Source organism: Borostomias antarcticus (assembly GCF_949987555.1).
Source record: "Borostomias antarcticus genome assembly, chromosome: 24".
NCBI lineage: Eukaryota > Metazoa > Chordata > Actinopteri > Stomiiformes > Stomiidae > Borostomias > Borostomias antarcticus.
In genome coordinates, this window is record NC_140257.1 from 3,492,744 (window position 1) to 3,509,682 (window position 16,939).

Genomic DNA, 16,939 nt, shown 5'->3' on the forward strand with positions numbered 1-16,939 from the left:
TTCTACATGCCTCCGAACTACACCAAAGTGATCTCGGTGAGTCAAACGTCTTATAATATGTCGTAAATAAGGTCCAGGTTGTCAAAAACGAGCATTGTCCTTTAACAATGTTTCTGAGAATATCTTCAACAGACTGCTGATAACCATTCCTGACGAAAGAGGGGTTCCTGACCAAAGAAGGGTTCCTGCATCACACCAAGCCTGGGGATTGGGTCCTGATCCGTGACCTGGGGCCGTACCAGATTCAACTCACCACGCAGACGGCTGCCAGAGTAGCTGAGAGAACTTTGTGGGTCCATGAGAGCCATTGCGTCCCAAACCAGGGAGCAGACAAGCAGCCTGAGAAGAAGAGGCCAGAAGACATGGAAGAGAAGTAGAAGTAGCGGGGTGAACCTACCCGTAGAAGATGGAGCAATCAGGACCATGGCATTGGCCTGTGTGGAATAGCTGTCAAAGTAGCTGAGAGGATTTTGTGGGTCCATGCGAGCCATTGTCGGCGGGTCCAAGCAGCAGAGGACGGTCCATGCAGCCGAACCAGAGATCTCAAGAGCAAAGCAGTGGGCCGCCACACTGTCCTCTCCTCTGATGAGCAATCGGAGAGTGACCTTGCCGGTCACCTCCTTCTCGTGGTCGTTATGACAACGTGGACAAGCTCAACAGCAATGACTGCACCACATACACACACACACTGGAACCTACATTGAACATTCAGTGGACAAGCCCAACAGCAATGACTGCATCAAAACACACACACACACGCACACACTGGAACCAACATTGAATATTCAGAGACGCAAACATGGAAGCTGCGATCCAGAAGAGGAGTCGCCTTGTTTCCCCAATGACATTCGATTGTTCACAACAGGAGTGAATGAACTTTGAAATTATCTTGAAGAAGTGTATGATATTTGTTTTAGAGTTACAATGGTTGAAACATGAGCTGATAAATGAGTTTGAAGGGTTATTTCTTTGGGTTTTTCATCTAAATTGACCAAGAGGTTTTTTGCCCTTTTTCAGAACTTCAACTGTTTTACACTGGATACCATGTCATCTTTTTACCTTGTTTCTGTCAAACTTTAAATCAAGGTTTTTTGGTGAATGGTTGTCCCTTTTTTAGACTAGTAATCATGTCATCTTTTTTACCTTGTTTTCTGTCAAATTTCTGAATCAAGGAGTTTGGGTGCATGATTTGCATGTGGAGAGAAAATAATCTAATTTTTGTTAAATGTTCCATAATAAAATTCTCAGGCCTTTTTTACTCTGCTCCACCTAGTGGAGAAAAAGAGATTACTTCCTTTCCAAATGTATAGCATAGCTGAATGTTTACACTGTGTTTGGAGTTTATATTTGATATTTCTATATTTTTATGTGCCTCGTTAGGCACAAACCGGGGAATTGTCATAGAAATTGTAGTTTCACGTTTCACCACCTCCTTTGTAATTCACCCCTTCCCTCAACCTTTCACATAGACAGGATGACCTCTCCAGAAGGTCGAGACACCTAGACGTTGTCTGCTCCCGAATAACCATCCTTTGTCCCTTTGTCCCTTCAAGAAATCACCGCCTTTTCTCATGTCACGTGTCTGTATTCTCGACCACTGTTGATGACGCCTGCCATTTAATATGACGTGTACAATGGTTTAGCCAATCACATCCTGGAAGCGCCATACCTATGTATTGCTTGAATATAAGGCCAAGCAAGACCAGACTGCGGCACTTAACTTGGATAAACTACTCACGTGCGTTGTCCTGAAGTCCTTGCGCTCGTATGTTTTCTCAGTAAACCAGACTTAACCTGTTTGAGCGAATCTTGGCAAATCCTTTTTGACTAGATCAGTTAAAAATCTTCTACCACTGTATGTATATCAAGTAGTGTACAGAAGCTGGTTACCCTGAAACAGGCTTGTTCTGTTCTGACATCTGTGTTGCTTCAATGGCTCAGCATGCCAGTAACCGTTTTCTGCCTCCCCTAGTGCCTCTATCTCTCTCTCCCTCCTATCGTCTAACCAGGTCCAGTGGATGCCCCACTGTTGCCCGCAAACCACCCTGAGTTCGATTTATACCCTCGTGTCAGCTGTGGATGTTGTAATATTTAGTTAATACACACACACACACGTACACACAGACACACATCAGTCCACATCCGGCTTAGGCCTAGACCTGATGCTCTTAGCCTTTCTTGCCCTGAAAATGTAATTTAAAGTCGCACTGAAACGGACGTTTGAGATCATCTAACTTCCGTAGTTTGACGTATTTCCGACGCAAACAAGCTATGAGGGCGGGACATGTGTTGAGGAATTTGATTGGAGCATTGACAAGTGGATGGGTTTTAAGAACTTTAGACAGATTCGATAGAAGGATAGCGTTGATTGGTTGGATGTCGTGAGATTATTGGCCTAAAATCTAAGGTACCTGTTGTCGTCATTGCACGTGACCTACCGTTTTCCAGGAAGTAAGAAATTATATACTTTGATATAAGATTACAACAAAAGTAGAATTTTGTAATTTTTTTGCCATACATCGTTGAATAGGTGAACACTTTGACCAATTATGTGAACCGAAATGGGACAGAATGCTTTTTTCATTTCAGTGCGACTTTAATGTAATTTATTGCTCTATAAATGTTCTTAGCCATTAGACAAATATATTCCAGGAGCTTGCTCCAGGTTGCCTGGTTTAATATCTGTGTTGCTTTTATGGCTCTGTGTGCTACTAACCCTGCTCTGCCTCCCCTCTCCCTTATGCCTCTCTCTCTCCCTCCTATCTTCTAACCAGGTCCAGTGGATGCCCCACTGTCACCAGCAAACCTCCCTGAGTCCGATAGATACCCCTGTGTCTGCTGTGGATGTCGTAGCACTTAGTTAACACACATACACACAGACATACACCAGCCCACTTCCGGCTTTAGGCCTGGACCATAGCAAACACACACCAGTATTTGCCATGTCTCTCCTATGTTGTTTTTTAGCTTCTCTTACTCTGAAAATGTAATTTAATGTAATTTATTGCTTTATAAATGTTCTTATCTCAAACATACTCCAGGAGCTTGCTTGATCGCCTTGTTGAGAGGGGTCAGGGAAGAATTTTTACAGCTCACTTATCTGGCCCCTGGGTGATTACTGTTTTTTTGCTTCCCTCTGGAATATGTAGGGGTGGGTCGTATGCCCACCTCCCTTGTTCTCTGTAAAGCGCATTGTGTTGCCTCTGGGTATGAAATGCGCTATACAAATAAAGCTTTGATTGATTGATTGAACGTTGTCCACCCGGAAGTAGGCTATCTTTGCGACCTTTATGAAGATGCATCTGGCTGCAGACATAATGGCCGACCTCCGCAAGAGGCGCCTCCGCGGTTGACAGGACATCACGTGACCTCTGCAGTTGACAGGAAATCCGTTCTGTTTTTTTGTGAGCATGCGCAAGAGGCACCTCCACAATTGACAGGAAATCACGTGACCACCACAGTTGACAGGAAGGTCATCTTCTGGTAGTTTTTTCGTGAATGACAGTTCATGATGTGCAGTCAGATGTTTGTTGTTTGTGAGCCGCCATTTATTCCAGTGAAGAAGATAAGATATTCTTTATTTATTCTTTATTAGTCCACTTGTTGCCGAGAAGCCTCTGATACTGCGATAAGATACTTTAAAAGGTTTGTTGTCTTTTCTAAGGTTTTATTCAGTGTTGTCTATCAAACTTTATGCCAAGTGGCTCTAAGCATTTAGCTAATGTTAGCTAGCGATGTTTCGTTGCATCATTGTTGCAGGTCATGTAGCTAGCTAGCAGTTATTAAAATATTTGTGTAAATTAATTAGTTTAATTGAGTTTAAAATGGATATCGTTTGAGTACAAACTGTTTGAATCAGGTTACATTAGCTCACTAATTGGCAGCAGCTGTAGCTAGCTGGTCGGATGCTAGGGAGATGTTTTATTCTTTATTGGAAGTTTTATTGGACAGTTTTACCATTGGGAACTAGTCTGGCTAACTCCCAGAGCGTGCAGCCAGTGTAGCACGCAGTTGACGTTACTAGCCTGACAGCCAAGGTTAGCGGGCTACTACTAGCTGGCAAGTAGCCTATTGTATGATTACATTTCGATATTGATAATTATCAATTGATTGATAACAACATGTACAAATATGTGTACTGGTTTATTTACATGGATAGACAACATGACTGTAATGGTTAGAAATGTGCGTCTGCCTCAGGGGGGCTCTCCATCCAGCCCTCCACCCCGGGGACCCACACCAAGCCCCAGGTCACACCCCAGCAGGCCCCCACCTCCCAGCACAGGCCCATCCACACCCAGCTGTCACAGCCCCCGCCCTGCAGACCCCCACCTCCCAGCACAGGCCCATCCACACCCAGCTGACACAGGCCCCGCCCATGCAGGCCCACTTCCCAGCACAGGCCCATCCACACCCAGCTGTCACAGCCCCCGCCCTGCAGGCCCACCTCCCAACACAGGCCCATCCACACCCAGCTGTCGCAGGCCCACCTCCCAACACAGGCCCACCTCCCAACACAGGCCCATCCACACCCAGCTGTCACAGCCCCCGCCCTGCAGACCCCCACCTCCCAACACAGGCCCATCCACACCCAGCTGTCACAGCCCCCGCCCATGCAGGCCCACCTCCCAGCACAGGCCCATCCACACCCAGCTGTCACAGCCCCCGCCCTGCAGGCCCACCTCCCAAAACAGACCCATCCACACCCAGCTGTCACAGCCCCCGCCCTGCAGGCCCACCTCCCAACACAGGCCCATCCACACCCAGCTGTCACAGCCCCCGCCCTGCAGGCCCACCTCCCAGCACAGGCCCATCCACACCCAGCTGTCACAGCCCCCGCCCTGCAGGCCCACCTCCCAAAACAGACCCATCCACACCCAGCTGTCACAGCCCCCGCCCTGCAGGCCCACCTCCCAACACAGGCCCATCCACACCCAGCTGTCACAGCCCCCGCCCTGCAGGCCCACCTCCCAACACAGGCCCATCCACACCCAGCTGTCACAGCCCCCGCCCTGCAGGCCCACCTCCCAGCACAGGCCCATCCACACCCAGCTGTCACAGCCCCCGCCCCTACAGGCCCACCTCCCAACACAGGCCCATCCACACCCAGCTGTCACAGCCCCCGCCCCTGCAGGCCCCCACCTCCCAACACAGGCCCATCCACACCCAGCTGTCACAGCCCCCGCCCTGCAGGCCCACCTCCCAACACAGGCCCATCCACACCCAGCTGTCACAGGCCCCGCCCTGCAGGCCCACCTCCCAACACAGGCCCATCCACACCCAGCTGTCACAGCCCCCGCCCTGCACACCCACCATCCAGTGGCTGCAGACAAGACAGCAAGCCAGGTGAGCACTCTCTCTCTCCAGTGACATCAGGAACCTTGTTCAAGTTCAAGTTGATTTGTGTATAATGATGGAAGTCCTAGGCAACTTGAAAAAGTGCATTTGACATTTGGGACTTGTTTACTCAGATCCTATCCTCTCTCTGTTCTTTCCCCTCTTTCTTTCTCCTAACCTGGCCTCCAATGGACATCCTCAAGATTGCCATGATGGAGGCAGAGATCGACCCCAGCGATGAACCCATTATAATTGTATATAATACCCATTGTAATTATTGCCATTGCAAGTCTCCATCAGGGTTAAAAAAAAAAAAAAAAGGATTTGATGAATATGTCAACAATAAAAACAGTAGGTTACATTCATTGCAGGTCAGATGACTGGTTTGATACTTGCAGATAGAATTTGTTGTGTTTGTGTTGAGAGGGAACAATCAATGTGAGCAGCTGATACAGCAGGCCTGCTCCTCATCTGAGCACAAGCTTGTCACTTCTGCAGGAGATATATCTTAAAACCCTACACCAATCACTAATTTTGAAACATCAACACAAACTGAGTTATTGGGAGTTGAGTATTGTTGGGATTGGTGTGAGGGGGAGGGGGACTTAGTGATAGGGAGGTTGCAAAAAAAGCCTTTTTGTAAGCAGCCTGTTTGTCCTATGAAGTGATAGGAGAGTCTTTTTCAGGACCACAGTTCTTATTAAAATTATTCTTGTTGAATGTAGCCAGTAAAGGCTTACCGGATGTTAAACAAAAAAATTGGGATACACTTGGAGTTCTATTTGGCTATCTAGCTAACGTAATGCAATTGTTAGCTAATGTTACGATCACAACCAACGTCCGATTTCCTGTCAACTGCAGAGGTCACGTGATTTCCTGTTGCCTCCTGCCATGGATGTATTAATAGAACTGGATACAGCCACTCCATTCACTGAGCGCTATCACAAATGAAGCCCTATTGAACCGCGCCATCTTGGCAAATTTGTAGTCATTTGACTATTTCCGGTGACTTTTGTACTTGCGCAGTTGTGCTTTTCTGGCCTACGCGCGTCCACGAACAAGTTCACGAAATGTAGACGCATGTTCCCGGCTCTCCCCGCTTTGATTTAGCAATGAAAACCGGCTTGTATATTAACCTGTTTTTGTCAAATAAAGATGTGGGAAGTTAGAAATGTCACATGCTGCAGCATTTCACCTTTGGCAGGGAAATCCCGTTGGAAATATCGTGGGATTTCAGACGGGTGTTATTTCGTTTTAGTGATGCACCACCGCCAGGTGGCGTCTTTGAGTAGATTTAGCAGGCTGGGCTCAGTGTTTTTCTCCTATAGTCTACGAATGAATCATCATTAAATTTCACATTCTTTAATTTAAATGCTCTGTTGTAAAGCACTTTGAGCTGAATTTATCTGTAAGAAAGGTGCTATACAAATAACGTTTAATTATTATTACCTTGTTCTCAAACACATGTTTTCTCCATCTGGATGTAATTTAATTATTACGAACACCTATATCTAGGCCTACAGTAGCCTATCTATCTCGGTAACTGACGTCGGGTCAAGACGTGGTGGCTGTTAGGTCAAATGGGCAAATGACGTTATAGTCATTTAGCAGACGCTTTTATCCAAAGCGACTCACTTCAATGGTGATGGCCAGGTCCCGGTGCGGACAGCCCTTCCCCTGAAGGAACAGCAGCTCAGTCTTGTCCAGATTGAGCCTGAGGTGATGTGTCGTCATCCACTCCGAGATGTCAGCCAAGCACCCAGCTATGCGTGTCCCCACTTTTGTATCAGAAGGGGGAATTTACAGAACCCGTTGGGTGTCATCGGCATAGCAGTGATAGGAGAAGCCATGCGAGCGAATGACAGAGCCCAGAGATGTAGTGTAGAGGGAAAACAGGAGAGGACCCAGGACAGACCCTTGTGGAACCCCGTAATCAGACTACGCGGTTCCGACGTCGACCCTCTCCATGTCACCTGGTAGGAGCGGCCCGTCCGGTAGGATGCAAACAGGGAGTGTGCAGAGCCAGCGATGCCTTTCTCCTCGAGGGTGGAGAGGAGGATCTGGTGGTCTACCGTATCAAATGCTGCTGACAGGTCTAGGAGTATCAAGACAGAGGAGAGAGAGTTCGCTCTTGCAGCATGGAGTGACTCCGTAACTGCAAGGAGGGCGGTCTCTGTCGAGTGGCCAGCCTTGAACCCGCATTGGTGGGGATCTAGGAGGTCATTCTGGTGGAGGTACGAAGACAGTTGGTTAAAGATAGCACGTTCAAGTGTTTTGGATAGAAAGGATAGAAGGGAAACCGGTCTGTAGTTTTTGACATCAGAGGGGTCGAGAGATGGTTTCTTTAGGAGGGGGGTGACTCTGGCAGTCTTGAAAGCAGAGGGAAAGCATCCTTATACAAGGGATGCATTGATGAGGTGGGTTAGGAAGGGAAGGAGTTCGGGTGCAACAGACTGAAGGAGAGTCGAGGGAACAGGGTCTAGGGAGCACGTGGTGGGGCGGTTAGATGTTACAAGGTTGAGGGCCTCGTTGGGGGAGAGGGGAGAAAAGTGGGATAAGGTGGGGCGTGGAGAGGAGGGGGGAAGCAGGGAGGGGAGAGAGGGTGGGGGGGTGAGTTTCGTTGACCGGGGGAGGGGAGAAAGGGGATCTGATATCGTTAACTTACTTGTCAAAGAAGTTGGCGAAATCATCAGGGAGAAGGGAGGAGTTGGGAGTAGGAGGTGGGGGCTGGAGTAGTGAAGAGAAGGACATAGCCGGAGTATAGCCAAGAGAAGGACAAAAATGAAACCACAAACGTTACTACTGGTCTTGAAACAACTGTGTTAGCCTAGTTCCATATGAGAACACTCCTCGGTCCAATTCCGTATAGTAGATCAGCCTGTGTCCACGTAGTTGCTAGCTAACTGGTGTGTACATTCCATGAATATCTGAAGCAATTATTCCCTATGTAGTTAACTATGGGTAACACTACATAGGGAATAGGGAGTGAGTGAACCATTTCAAACACATCTCTAGTCAGCCCCGTTAGCTAGCGTACTCGTCCTGATGCCATGTTCCATATGAGAACACTCTGCTAGCTAGCTAGTTAGCCTACTGTATTAAACCTCTACTTGTCCCGATACCTTGTTCCATATGAGTTAACAGATACAGACCCGACGACAGTTACAGAGATAGATACTATAGATAGATAGGCTTTGTTCGTAATAATTAAAATTACAACCAGACAGAGAACAAGGAGTTTGAGTTCACATAGTTGTTAGCTAACTGGTACAGTAGTTAGCTAGCTAGCTGACCCCTGACGTCTGTCCCCTGTGTTACGTGAATGGTGGTTGTTTACGTTGCAGTCTAGCTTACAATAGCTTCTCACGCCGTTCACTACCATTCCATATTTTTTCTGATTTAGGGTCCTGTTACGGCTGGTAGCAGATAGTAGGGGTGAAAACCCAGATATTCTTTATTCTTTATTATATATGAGTATGTTGTTGGTTGTCTGTTTCCCCCTACTGGTCATTGTCTCATACTGTCCTTTTGTCTTCCTCATATTTCATGTGATCCCTCTGAGTGAGATTCTGGAGTGACTCCTGGATGTCTGCTGACAACATGCAGTATGATCAGCAGCACCAGCTGTCACCAATCAACCAATCAAACCTGTATTCCCCTGTGTATATAGGTTCAGTTGTTTGTTAGTTCAGGAGGTCTGGCAAGCCTCCTACTACCTGGTTTTGTATACGTTTTCCCACACACATTTCTGTCACTGGTTATACTTTGTTGTCACTCACTGTTTGTAACATGCACTTTGTCCAACGTGGGGCAAATGTAGCATTGTTTAATTATATGTTTGTTTGATTAGTATGACAGTGGGGTGGGAGAGTTATAGTAGGAAATAGTTACAATAACCCTGGGTTTTACATATATCATTTGCACACGTAGAACTGTAAGACATAATTAGGGAGGTGAATGCACCCTTGTACTTATTGGGGCTCCGAAGCCTGTTAGGTGGTGGTTTCTGTTATGTTTGTTGTTTTGCATTCACCATTTAGCTAACTCTCTCACCCAACATGTCTTGTTATATGTAAAGGCCTACGTTGCCTATGTGCTTGGCCCACGGGCCCTTTTTGTTGGCTAAATAAAAGCCCTGTAAATCTAAGAAGCTGCTGTCTCCGACTCCATTGGTTTGTCCTTTTTCATAATTCACTGAGGTCATGTGCGGTCCCACCCCGAGCCACTAGAGGGCCGTAACAGGTCCCATGACGTGTTTCTCTTCCTGCTTCTGCCTAAGCCCTCCACAATACCACAATACAACGGTGTCATGTTTTACCGAAGGAGAAGTGAAGAAGACGGTAGCTTTCAGTGGCTAAAGCAGTTAGATAATGTTAAGATCATTCCTGTAGCTGCTGCTAATGCGAGCTCGTCTCCGTTCCTGCCCGAGAAACAGAAGTTGACCTAATAGCATGAAAATCAAAATAGCTACAGGAATCATCGTTGTAAAGTTAGCTATCTGCTTTTTAGCCACCGACAGCTAACGTTAATATTATGAAGCTGCTGTCGTGAGCTAACTTGCTATCACGGTCTTATTGTGCAGCTTCACAGCCTGCTATTAGCAGACATCACTAAAGTTGACAAAATCACACTTGCACATCATTAGAATTCCAACCATTTATATGGGATTTATCATTCAACTAAACATGGAACCTGAATACTACCTGATATTTCAACCTGCTGCCATCAGTGATCGGCGCGTCTGCTTGTTTGCGTCATGAATATCTCACGCAATGACATTCCATGTAGTGTCCCAAAACTGTTAAATCATTCCCTATGTACAGTAGGACCCCACTTATCCGAACCCAACGGGACCGAAGGTCGTTCGTATCTCTGAAATGTCCGGATGACTGAAACTTATGTTAAAATGCACCAAATTCAATAAGTGGTACTTGTTTCATATAGACTCATAATAGACAGATACCCTTAATTACTTGTGAAAATGCATCAAAATTGCAATCAAATAGCCAACTAAACTCATACAGCCTAGCCTATAATAGGCCTACAGTAGCCTATAATAAAATAACCGAATTTCCACTTGAGTGCATGCTTTGATCAAATACTGTACTTAATTCTCAAGTGAAGCGTACGCTGAATCGATAGTCTACTGTATTCACAGAACAAAGTGGTATAGCCTAAAAACAACCCAACATTAGAACAATTAGAGCAAATGATAATCAAGAAATAAATAAATGAAATGACAGACAAGTTGTCGTGTCTTAGGCTATTGCAGCCTAAAAGAAAGTCTCTAAAACAACCGATGTAAGCTAACGTGGCCTAGGCTATTAACAAATACAGTAGGTTGAGTAGGCTAATCTACAAGCCCACACGTCTGTGTTCCTAAAGTCCATTAACTGGGAACGAAAAATGACTCGATGCTGCTTGGTCAGGGTGCAATGTGGCAATTCGTTTTTTCATTAGAATGTCAAAACGGAAAAAGGTTTTTTTGGCCCATAATTCTGTTGTTTCATTCCAAATGGAGAAATGAAAACCTACATCCCAGCAAGTACTTAAAACGGCCGTTTTTTCACTGTTGGTCAATTCATTTCTTCATATTTTGTTTCGGGCCGTGAAACAGAAAGACGAACAGCTGATTCCGTATTTCATTCTGTCTTCCAAGGTGTCAGGTAGGGAAAACGAAATCACGTGGTCTGTTAGTCACGTGGTCCAGTCCAGCATCACAGGAAGCGGGGTCATTTAAAAGTCCTTATTGGTCTGAAGATAGCTAGCTAGGTAAGGTACATTAATCGAGATTAAATCAGTGGTCGATCGAATTATTGTTATTAAAAGTGGAGAGGGTGTATGATTTTTTTCCCCGATTACCGTCTAAAACAAGCGAAAGGGCGCTGTGGGTACATGGTACTGCTGGACATGGCCAGGTAACTTATGGGAATCGTCTCCAGGACAGAGTTCGTGGGAAACATTTTGTGAAAAGTAAGTATTCGTTACTCTTGTTATTATTACAATAGACATTCCAGTCTCACCAGGCCATCAGTTTTTGGTCGAGACCCCTTTCATGATGTCACGGAACGCCATCAGGCCGAGAGGCGCTTCTCTGAGGCTTATCCGGACATCACAGCCCTTTTTGAGCATACAATCAACCACCATTTTGGACCCTTCCAAGAGGCTTTAATGCATCTGGTTCATCTTTCCTCGCAAGTGTGTGTGTGTGTGTGTGTGTGTGTGTGTGTGTGTGTGTGTGCGCGCGTGTGTAACAAGTGCATGCAAATTGTACAGTAATTGTTGGAGCACATAATGAAAGAACACAATGTACAGTAAACAAAAGTATTTTAATATGTCTATCTCTTCTTAAATATCTTACAGTTTGAACAAGTGATACCAATGGAGATGCCCCCGCGCCACCCTCTCCCTCCACCCAGCCATCACAGAGGGGCTTTCGGACACTGGAACTAGTGCCACCGTCCTCCTCCCAGTCACCTGCCTCTTTGTTATTGTTGTAAATAGTTATTAAAGTGTGTTATATTTGCTTCAATCACACGGGCTGTTCTGTGTTGAGTTAGCATGTCGGAAGGACAGCAAGATCTAAGGCGTTATTAAGGTTAACAACTGTCTGATCAAGTGAGTTGGTGTGGCACTAACAGACATATGTGAACATTAATGTATCTTGACATGTTTGTTTCTTGGTGTAATGTGCATAGTGTTACCTTTGTGTAGGACATGTGCTTCATTATACAATTTGATTTGATTTACCACAAGAGAACCATTTGACCTAAGAGCGAGGGCACAGCTGGAGGAACTACAAGCATCACCACACTTTAAAAGCTTTAATAAGTATTACACACGAAGGGGCAGTTTCTTATGTATCAAAATGTGGGGATGGAGAATCTCTGACAAGGTGATAATTTCACAATCTGGTTTTTATGCACACATTAAACCAGGTGACCAAATAGAGACTTCAGAGAGACTATCATCAGTCAGGAGTTAGCTACGTAGACATGGTGCTACTTTAGTCATGCCTCCTTCCTCACAGGCAGAGGGAAACTACCAGGACATGCAGTGCAGAGAGCTTGTCAGCTTCTTGCTTTATGTATACAAGTTGCGAGAGCGACTGAAATAATGAAAAGATTTACAATCCTTAAACACACCCTTCCTCTTTCTCTTGTACCATTGCAGAGTGATATTTTAACTGTGCTTCCCTGAGCAACTTTCAACCTAAGTTCATTAAATTAATACCGGTTATGCAGATCTGATGATGCAAATGAATGTCTCTTTTCATGTGGTGGGATGATAATGATGACAATCTACATAATAGCTCGTTGCAGGCCAAGTTACTGGCTGTTGGCCTTTTGGGTTTGATGTCCATGTATTATGTTTAACCGTTGTATTTGTCAAGCAGAACACACTTAGAACATGTGCTGTAGGAGCCATATTAATATTATTAAATGGTTTTGAGTTTACTTTATTGAATGTATTTATTTGATTATTGATTTTCTTGATTAATGCGATATGATGTAACCCTAGTGACCATTTGTCTGTACTGTGGCAAGGGTGATATGTAAATAGCTAGGCCTAGTGGGAGGAAGGAGTCAGGCCTGGGTAAGGGAAATTCTAATTGAGCTGTTTCATGGTTTAAATCACAGGGCCGTTTTGTTTGCATGTTGCAAGTATTGTTAGAACAGATTATGGTCCAAGGAAATGTGGGTCTGTTACATGTGCATATCGTTGCATCGCCTTCCTCTTCACCACCTGGAATCCCAGCCAACATTGCAAGTACAGTATGTGATGGGCCTCCACACATCTTTTGGGAAAAAAGAAAGAAGTTCAACTACTTACTAGTCAACAACTTACTGCCACAATAAATCACCAGTAAAATAAGACACATACCTTTAAGTCTCATTCAAAATGTATGAGATGCACTCCTCATCCTGTGGGACATTAAAGATCAAAATCCCAGGCTTAGTCCAGATGACAAAGTGGCAATCATTGTGTTGTGTGTGTATGTTCCAATAACCAGCATTGGTGTCAATTCAAGTCAACCTTTATTGATATAGCACATTTTATACACAGAGGCCACGCAATGCACTTCACAGAAAGCCATGGGGGGTGGGCATAGGGACACCCCCACCCCGACATATTCCAGAGGGAAGCAAAAAAAACAGTCATCACCTGGGGGCCAGAAAACTGAGCTGTAAAAATGATTACCTGACCTCTCTCAAGGAGACGATCGAGCAAGCTCCTGGAGCATGTTTTCTAATGGCTGAGAACATTTGCAGAACAATACATTAAAACATTTAATTGGCTAAGGAACAATATACAGGGGAATATATTACAATATATTACAATTTACAAAGCAAAAAGGGCTAAATAGTTTATAGGAGAGACATGGTGGATATAGTACGTGTGTGTGTGTGTGTGTGTGTGTGTGTGTGTGTGTGTGTGTGTGTGTGTGTGTGTGTGTGTGTGAGTGAGTGCGTGTGTGTGCATGTGTTTGTGTACTAGGGCCCAGGTATAGGCAGGGTTGAGGGTTGGCCACAACTACGAGTAACTTGCCATATGGCAATGTCTTGTCTTTTTGTCCTGACTTTTGGAACTGTTAGCAGTTCAGTACCTAAGTGGTCGGTTGGGGATGTACCTAACCAGCTTGTCTGAAATGTATGTAGGTGCACGGCCGTGGAGAGATATATAGACAAGTAAAATAATTTTGAAGTCGATTCTAGAACTGACCGGTAACCAGTGTAGTGATTTTAACACAGGTGTGACGTGTGCCCTGGTGTGTCTTCCTTAAACCCTGGCTACCTAGACAGAACATAGGGGCTTTTATTCTGTGGAGCTCTGCTGGAGAGAATTAATTATATTTGTAAGGGCACTTGATCTTGAGCATTGACTCTCCATGGCAGTCACAGCGTATGATTGATTGATTTTTATTTTGGGTAAAACTGAATACATACATCAAAGATGCAAGTATTGCCCAGAGTATGGCACATTACAGTATTAAGAACACTTATTTCGAATGTGGTCCTTGGTCGTATATAACAATACATCTCTTACCAGCCCCCCGGATACACACCTGTATGGGTTTCTGATAGATAACTTGGACAGGTGTTGAGAAGATTCATCCAGCTTCTAGCAGTTAGTGTTGCGGTTATTGCCTACGGAGGCAAGGATGATATAACCTACCTGTAATGCAGTGCCAGTAAAACAGAGTTTTAAGTTTATAACAAATGTCTTTCTGTAATTGCTCCCATTGCTGATTACACGGTATAATACTGTTGTTCTTAAGTGTAGTTGCTAAAAGAGGAAATACATTTCTCATAACAATATACCTCTCTTGTTAAAGGACCTAGACATATCTAAATGTTAAGCACATGCGTGAACAGGTACACAGTCGGTCATTCACCAACATGTCACCAAATCTATAGCACCTTTTAATCATTGGGCTATTGAATGAACTTCCACTCAAAATGTAAAGTACTTGCTTCAGAAATAGGCAATAGCATTTCTGTCATTGTGAAAGACATAATGGAGACAATGTGATAGTGTGGGAGTAGAATGACAAGGAGACGTGTGACAAAGTCAGGTCAAGTCGATCTTTACTCACACGTCAAATGAAAACAGTTACAGTTACAGTGCTGCAGAGAGACAGCCACTCGTCACTAGCTAACAGCACAATTAGCAAACATGCTAAACTCCTGCTCGGGGCAGGATGGGGTGGAGCAGAGGCAGAGGGGGAAGGGGCAAGTCGGGGAGAGGTAGACAGGCCCAGGGCAAGCAACTCTGGGGGAAATGGCACTGGAACATTCACTGGACCTGTGGGCCAGACAAGAAAAGGAAAAGATTGTTCACAACCTGTCATTTTTCTACAGGGACTGCAGGGAGTAATGTCCACCAGACACAGAACGAGAGTCTACACAGAATGAGTCTACACTTATGTCCTATTACAGCCCTAACATTATTGTTTTTACCTTGAGCGGTGCTGGGTGCGGTGTCCTGTCTCTCACTACGTGGTTTATACTGATCATCAGCGGTGGCATCCTAGAAGACAAGATCATGTTAGTCACTGCAAGTCTCTAGTTCATGAATAAAGACTTGTTGTGGCTAATAAATGGCAAAAAAGCTACAGTGTGCCGACTTGTAAATTCATGGTAGGATTATTGTAGTTGAGTTCCCCTTAGGATTATTGTAGTTGAGTTCCTGTCTCATGTAGAACAACAGCATAGGATGAACAGTGAATCAGGGCCAGGAATACAGCAAACAAAAGTCATGTCAGACAGGGCAGCCAGACAGAGGGAGGCATCATCCCAGATGCATGTCTCACTACTGGCCACAATCAACCACGGGTTGTCTGGAAAACACTGAACCGTCTGCGGATGCTGCAGGACACCATGGAGAAATGGAAATTCACATCTTCAAATGCTTGTGTGCGGGGTGAACCCCAAACCATGGAACACATCATGAGATGTAGCTATGCTCCACAATGTACCGGAGATGACCTGGCCGAACCAAAGGCCAGTCGCACTCGCCTGCGCCAACTACTGGAAGGACGTGATGTACAAGATGGCCAGACACGAGGAAGAGGACAGGGCAGCAGCTAGCCCTAGCCTATACTGTATGTAATAGCAGTTCAAATGTAAATGATTTACATGTCCTCCGCCACACTCAACAAGGCCCACAAATAAAATGGACTTACTGGGTATGACCTGGTGATCACTCCACAATGTCAGGTCCTCTCTTTATCCAGTCACTGTACACATCTGAGCCAAGGAGGTTTAGATCTGAGCCTGAAGGAATAATGTTAGAGAAGGCAAAACTGGGTGGTGAGCATCAGCAATCGGCCTCTCTGTAACAGTTACATGCAAAACACTCATGTAATTCACAGGTTAGCAGTCTAGCTAACGTTAGCTAGCATTCTGGCTCTAGAAATAGGAAAAGCTACAGCAGACCACATTGACTTCATATTGTAATAATAACAAGAGTAACGAATACTTACTTTTCACAAAATGTTTCCCACGAACTCTGTCCTGGAGACGATTCCCATAAGTTACCTGGCCATGTCCAGCAGCTAGAACACCACTGCGTTATCCTCTCTTCAGACGCTGCACCCACAGCGCCCTTTCGCTTGTTTTAGACGGTAATCGGGGAAAAAAAAATCATACACCCTCTCCACTTTTAATAACAATAATTCGATCGACTACTGACTTAATCTCCATTAATGTACCTTACCTAGCTAGCTAGCTTCAGACCAATAAGGACTTTTAAATGACCCCGCTTCCTGTGATGCTGGACTGGACCACGTGACTAACAGACCACGTGATTTCGTTTTCCCTACCTGACACCTTGGAAGACAGAATGAAATACGGAATCAGCTGTTCGTCTTTCTGTTTCACGGCCCGAAACAAAATATGAAGAAATGAATTGACCAACAGTGAAAAAACGGCCGTTTTAAGTACTTGCTGGGATGTAGGTTTTCATTTCTCCATTTGGAATGAAACAACAGAATTATGGGCCAAAAAAACCTTTTTCCGTTTTGACATTCTAATGAAAAAACGAATTGCCACATTGCACCCTGACCCTGCTTCAGGTTGCTGACGCGCTAGTTGTCTCG

The 16,939-nt window shown here is 45.0% G+C and overlaps 1 long non-coding RNA gene across 1 annotated transcript; it reads right to left on the bottom strand.

The window, feature by feature from the left end:
• Positions 1-15,045: 15,045 nt before the first annotated feature.
• On the bottom strand, positions 15,046-16,614 carry LOC311325741. Its single transcript, XR_014631018.1, has 4 exons — positions 16,325-16,614; positions 16,025-16,115; positions 15,300-15,369; positions 15,046-15,144 (listed from the first exon to the last, which is right to left on the bottom strand). It is a non-coding gene; the product is annotated as an uncharacterized lncRNA (long non-coding RNA).
• Between the last annotated feature and the right edge of the window lie 325 nt (positions 16,615-16,939).